This window comes from Periplaneta americana, chromosome 10, assembly GCF_040183065.1.
Source record: "Periplaneta americana isolate PAMFEO1 chromosome 10, P.americana_PAMFEO1_priV1, whole genome shotgun sequence".
Classification (NCBI taxonomy): domain Eukaryota; kingdom Metazoa; phylum Arthropoda; class Insecta; order Blattodea; family Blattidae; genus Periplaneta; species Periplaneta americana.
This window is the reverse complement of record NC_091126.1, coordinates 175,804,959-175,812,358: the sequence shown is the minus strand read 5'-3', so window position 1 is coordinate 175,812,358 and position 7,400 is coordinate 175,804,959.

Sequence of the window (7,400 nt, the reverse complement as noted above, 5' to 3'; positions counted from 1 at the left end):
GGGTTCCTTGCGCCTGCTGGGGCGTAATTTCTTTAGTAATGTAGCAAATCTGTTGCGGGGAATCCTATTAACATGTTATATCAACTTCGACTTATAATTTGAAATTTATTCAAAAGCTGATATTCTCAATTCTTCCAAAATTTCTATATTTGTTTTGTAGTCATTCCATTTGAGGACCGTTTTCATAAAACTCAACAAACGCCATTTTAAAAATTTTACAGGAAACGTTGTTTTTAGTTTATTCTCAGACCTTTGACATAGTAATTGTGAAAAAAATATATATTGTTTCTCTTTCAGAGATGCATTAATTGATATAAGGTGCAACTATTATTCTTATCTTATTTACTTTGAAAAAAATATGACAAAAGTTAAGAATTTCACAAAACTCAACATATCCACTTTTTTAAATGCACATACCTCAAAATTGTAAGTATTTTTCATTTTCATCTGGTAAAATCCTCATCAAAATTATTACTGCGTATTTTAAAATAATGCTTGAGTACTGCTGAATTAAATAGCGGTTAATTGAACACACTGAAACCTAATTTCAAGCCCTTTTTTTTTTTTTTCAAAATTTGTTATTGACTCACAAGACCTCTTTTATTTGCATGAATTAAATATTTCTATTTGTGCAATGCATTACCCAAATCACTGAAAATCAATATCATGCAGAATAATCTCAGTGCAATGGTTCATCATAATCCATTCTATTGTCAGAATCTTTCGCACATCTCTTTAGAACATTGTGATAAGATACCTTGTCCTCTTCCGAAATATCATTATGGAAGTAACTCATTAACTTCCTCACATCATTAGCTTTGTTTTTGCTGATATGGTTCACCAGTAGTAAGTCAGGTGTTTTAGACATTACAGAAGCACTTGTCTTTCTTGGATTAAACACTTGAACTTCTATCGGTGCAGAAAAATATGTATTGTATATAACACTTAACACAATTGTTACAAAGTTTTTGGTACGTACTGTAAGTATCCTCATCTCTGACATTTTAAATGGTAATTTGGTTTTACAATATTTTTTCCACCGATTTTAAGTCCTAAGTATGCCAGTCTTTGCCCAAAACTTTTACATCCCCAAACATTGCCATAATTTCATAATATTCTGATGGCACTGTGATGTATTCATGTGTTCTCAGCTCTTTCTCTATCAATCGAAACACATGGTCCGGAGGCATATACCTTTCCACGGATAGGAAAGAAATGTTTAATTTCTTTAAAAACTTCAGAGCTTTCCAGATAACCAAAAGGCATTAGCCATAATTATGCAATTTTTATTCTGAGATCCATAGGATTCTGAAAACGATCTTGGAGTCAAATTTCTGGATTTTTCTGTGAGTAAACATTTTTTCTAAATTACCTATGTAATCCTTCAATGTTATAATAACAATGTCTAAACTTAGCTGCACATACTGGGAAATCTTCTCCATTTTCACCTCTTATGAAATATGAAATAGATCTTTCTAGCTTTTTGACGTTCTACTTTACGCCGTTTAGGTAGATCAAATTTCATATGTCTTAGCAAAAAATTGTACTGTTCAACATTTGTACTATTTCTGTATAAATTGTCTCGAAAATTAATTAGATTATTTAAGCACAAAGAACCTGCAGCAAGATTTTTTTCCCCCTGTACTCAATGATTACAGTTCATTTTGGATGAATGTCATTATTTTTAGGCCCAACTGTATATTTCTTACTCTTGGATTAACATACTCTGCTCCTAATTTTCGTGCCCCTTCCAGTAGCTTGAACGGATTTCAATACTCAGGGTTCTTATCCATTTTTCATCACTACTCACAATATATGCACTTACAACAGTGGCCAAATTGATACCGAATTGACACCGGAAACAACAAAATATTATATAATATTTGAGCTTCGAAATGTGTCACTGTTGTCAAAATGCAAATGTATTACATTGTTGTAAAGTATTGTAGCTTGTGAAACAGGATAAAAGTGTGAAATGTTTAGTTAGAGGGTATGTTGAGTTTTGTGAAAATTTAAAAAATGGATATGTTGAGTTTTGTGAAAACTCTCTACATTGAGGCTCTCTTTTCACCGGAAAATGTTGAGTTTTGTGATATTATGAGCACTGCATTATTTTCCTCTCATTACAATTGACCAGAATTCGTCAAAACCCGCAATTCGAAAAAAATGGCGTTTGTTGAGTTTTGTTAAAACGGTCCTCATTTGTAATCTGCTGTTCTTAAATATTTCATTTCCGTTACAGTTATTCTTGATTTATCTTCTGCCTTGATTGTCCAGTTTTCAAAACCGTATAATAGAGTCAGAAGAGCCAGTACTTTATACAGTGTTATCCGGGTTTCTGTTAAAGATTTAAACACATTATTAATGACACCAATAATCTTTATGAAATTGTTTAATTTATGATTACTACCAAATTCAGTTTCATAAGAAACAATATTAATAAATAATAATCCGTGGTGCTACAGCCCGTGAAGGGCCTAGACCGACCAGCCGGCTGCTGGCCTCACACCCACATGCCGAAGCAGAGGTGGACGATCATCCAACCAGAATGGTGGTAACGTGTGGTTAGCACGATGATCCCTCCAGCCGTTATAGCTGGTATTCGCAATCGGATTTCTCTACCTATCGTAGCTCCCCAAGTGCATCACAATGCTGGGTGGGCACCGGTCCCATACACTGGCCGAAATTTCATGAGACAATATCTTCTCCCATGAGGACCCGAACCAGCATGCATTCCGTAACGCGAGTCCTAGGCGGGATGCCTTAGACCACGGCACCATGGCACAGGACATGAAACAATATTACCTAAATATTTAAACTGATTTACTGTTCGATAATTTCGTTATTTATGACAGTTTTGATTCCTATCGGTGAATGACCTTTAAATGCCATTGACTTTGTTTTCTGTATAGATATTTTTAAATTGTATTTTTCCATTATTTTTGTAAGTGCATATGTTGCTTTTTTTGTAGATTATCTTCTGATTGGTGTCCACACTTACGGAGTAACGGTCAGCGCGTCTGACCGCGAAACCAGGTGGCCCGGGTTCGATTCCCGGTCGGGGCAAGTTACCTGGTTGAGGTTTTTTCCGGGGTTTTCCCTCAACCCAATATGAGCAAATGCTGGGTAACTTTCGGTGCTGGACCCCGGACTCATTTCACCGGCATTATTACCTTCATCTCATTCAGACGCTAAATAACCAAAGATGTTGATAAAGCGTCGTAAAATAACCTACTAATATATCTTCTGATTGGGATATTAGAACCTGGTCATCTGCAAATAGTAGAGTTGTGAGTTGTTTAGTGTGTGAAATTGGAATTCAAAATTATATTTTCCTTCTGTCATTTTGCAATGATATCTTTTAAATATACATTGAATAACGCTGGTGATAATGAACATCCTTGGTGTACTTCTTTGTCTAGATTGTTTTTGTCGCACGATTTTGAATTGTAATTGATGAGAAAGAGAAAGAGGGGGGGAGGGAGGGGGGAGAGAGAGAGAAAAAAAAGAGAGAGAGAGAGAGTGTGTGTGCGCGTGCGTGCGTGTGGTTTTTTTAATTGTATCGTTGGATTTCATAATGTTAAATAAAAGTTCTCTGTCCACACAGTGAAAAACTTCGTAATCTATAAATAAAAGGTGGATTTCCCAGGAGAATTTTCTACATTTTTCAATCAATAATTTCAAACAAGATGTTAAGAACTGCTCTGAATATGTTCATTTCATTCATTCATAATGTTCTGCCAAAGGGCAAGTCATTCACTACAAACCCAGCATTCTCCAGTCTCTTCTATTTTCTGCCTTCCTCTTTGTCTACTCATATGATCCATGTATCTTAATGTCGTCTATCATCTGATATCTTCTGCTGCCTTGAACTCTTCTCCCGTTCACCATTCCTTCCAGTGCATCCTTCAGAATGCAGTTTCTTCTCGACCAGTGACCCAGCCAATTCCTTTTCCTCTTTCTGATCAGTTTCAGCATCATTCTATCTTCACCCACTCTTTCCAACACAGCTACATTTCTTATTCTGTCTGTCCACGTCACACACTCCATAACTGAATATGTTTGAGTTTGAAGTTAAGTATTTTTGAGTAGATTTTATAGCAACTATTCAAAATACTTATTCCTCGATAATTTTTTGAATCTCTTCTTCCACCTTTTTTGGTAAAGGGGTATGACGATTGCATTTTACCATTTGTTAGGAATCTGATGATTTTGTATATACTTCGTTTAAAAATGTCAGTAATCTAATTTTGAACTCTTCTGAAGCATATTTGTATAATTCTGCACAAATTTTGTTTTCACTTGTGCTTTTGCCATTCTTATGAGTTTGAAGGCTGTGATTAATTCTTCCGTAGTTATGGTATCTTCTATATTATTGCCTGAATGCTCATAATATTTAGACATGTTTGATTATTTTTAAGGGTTTTCCATAATTCTTTATAATAGTCTAAGAATTTATTTTCATCAATGTCTCCACTTAATTTTGCAGCTTCCTTTCTCTTTTTGGATGTAAATTTCAATATTTTGTATACACTTGGTTTTTTTCTGTAAATGTCATGTTATAAATTATTCACAAATTTTTTTCAGGAAATTCTTTTCTTCTTCCTCACCTTTCATTTTGCAGTTGCTGTTTTCCTTTTGTATTCTAGTTTATCTTCATAATTTTTTTGGAACTTTGCTATTCCTTATACAAGGTTTTCTTTTTTTCAATTAATTGTTTAATGTCGTCATCTCAAATATTTAAGTATTTTATATTCCTGTTATATCTTTTTGTTGTCCCCAGAGTTTAAAATTCTGCAGTTAACATTTGTTTTAAAATTTTCCGTTCTGTTTCGATTTTGTGATCTGGATTTTGTGCTTCATTTAAGCGTTGGTTAGGTCTTCGAATATATAGCCATCTTGTACTTTCGTCGTTTAAGAGTCTAATTTTGAAAATTTCTTCTTTGTTTGACATTTGTTGTTATTTATTCTCTTGTTCAACCAACAAGGAGGAAAATTAATTTTTGCACTTTAAAGGTAATGGTCTGTATTCAGTTCAAATCCTCTATAGACTCTAATATCTTCGATTATATTCGAAGTTTTAACACTGCTTATAAAGTAATCTGTGATTGATTTTAGGTTATTAAATATACAAAAGTCAATTTGTTTTTGGTCCATTGTTCAGTATAGTTTCTCAGTTTGTACCTGCCATGTTCTTAATGCTGTTATTGCCTAAACAAGCATTCATATCGCCTTCCTAATAAAATGTAATCATTCTTATTTACTTCATCAAGACCTATTTGCAGTGATTCATAAAATTCCTCAGTTCATGTTTACCCTCGTTGGGGCATATAGACTTACAACAGCCAGATATCCTCTATTAATTCGTGGTCTAATTTCTATTACCGGGTATGCTCTCTGTCCAAAATGGTATAGTGCTCTATTTTGTGTGACAGCAATTTGTGTATTAACACCCATCATTTCTTCTGACTGACCTCTGGTGAGTATATCATAGTATAATTTTGTGTTTCTTTTGTTCCTTTAAGTTTCTTTTTTGTTTCCGAAATGATGATATTTTCATTTAAGGTTATAACCACTCTTCTTCCTCTAATGTTCCGTGTAGCATACTTGAATTGTGTATCCAGTTTTAAGGCACCGAACACTCGCCCTCACCTTTTCCCGTCTGCTATAGATAGGCCTAGATAATTGCATTGCTCAGGGCTCATGACATGGACGTGGGAGTAGGATTTGTCGACAGAGCTGCAGTTGATAGTGCAGAAAACTTTACTCGGTTTTTGGAATACAGTTAATTATCAGCATCTTGTATCCCTGAGGTCATACTGACCTTTAATTCCTGTTAACATTACTGCAAGTTATTATTAATGTTTAAGAGATTGTAGTTATTGGAGTTACGTGCTTTTACATTGTAATATTATGGGAAGGACTTGCTAAATATTATCTAGAGTGAATTTGTCAATGAAAGCTGTGTTATACACGAGGGATGTTCGGTTTTGTGCAATGATGGAACATCTTGGAAATGAGGAAGCCAGGAGTGTTAGCATATACCAGAGCTGCACCAAGCCAGTTACTTGTGTGTGTGTGCCATTGAAAAACTCCTATTATGCTCATTGATTTCAAGGAAAATCAGAAATAATAGAAAATTGTAGGCCTACACAGCCTCTTAATGGTTTAAGTACCAAGGCTTTTACAAGACATTTTAACATAAATACATATCACTATGTGGAGAGGGGGATGGAAAACTTCTGACCCTTTTATTTATCCCTGAAAAAGAATATTTGGAGTGAAAGTTGCTTGGATGATTTAAAGATTTTCCACGAAACTAAAAAAGGACACACATTGTCTTACCATTATATTATAATAAGCCTTAAACAGTTAAAGCAATTTGGCAAGACAAGAATAGAATTTGTCTTAAACCAGCAATTTCGATCATCAATTCATGCATATAAAGAAAAAGTAATGAACGGAAGAATATTTAGCCATATGATAAGAACCGTTTGTTTTTGAGTAAAACAGGAGTTAGCTTTTAGAGGCGTGGTGACGTACAGACATTGTTAAATAAAGGCAACTATGTAGAATTTTTTATGAATTGGCTGAGGGTAACGTGGAGTTAAATGATCTCTTATCAAATGCAGCCATTTTCTGGTTTGTATAGTGATGTGGAGAATGATCTAATTTTATAAAATTAAGTTATGGTTTATTTAACGACGCTCGCAACTGCCAAGGTTATATCAGCGTCGCCGGTGTGCCGGAATTTTGTCCCACAGGAGTTCTTTTACATGACAGTAAATCTACTGACATGAGCCTGTTGCATTTAAACACTTAAAATGCCATCGACCTCAGCCGGGATCGAACCTGCAACCTCGTCTAATTTTATATATTTCTGAATTTATGATGGCAGAAATAAAAATAAATCGAGGAAACACACTTTGTATCCGTTATCTTAGATGGGACTACAGACATTACAACTTAATCTCAGTTATCGACTGCTGTTAGGTACGTGACAAAAACTGGATCTATTGAAGAAAGGTTTTTGGGATTTAAAGATGTTAATAGTTAGTTCAGATTTTGCAAAAGAAAATTTGTGATATTGCCTTCTGCCAAAACAAAGTACTGAATTTTCAACATTCTCTGTCAGAACTCCGTGAGAATTTTGACTCGATCTGGAATAAATGTACTGATGAGGAAAATAAGATCCCAAGGAAAAAGATTCGAATAGATGTAATCCCGGGGAAAGAAAAGTACTCTTCGTACAGAAGGTTGTTCTTTAGATTATGGATATGATTGAATCAAACATCGAACAACATTTCAAAGAAATGCCAAATTTAAATCTTTTCAGTTTACTGGGTCCTAGAAAATTTTAAGATTTTCAAAAATATTTTCCGAAATCAGAGATGTCTTAT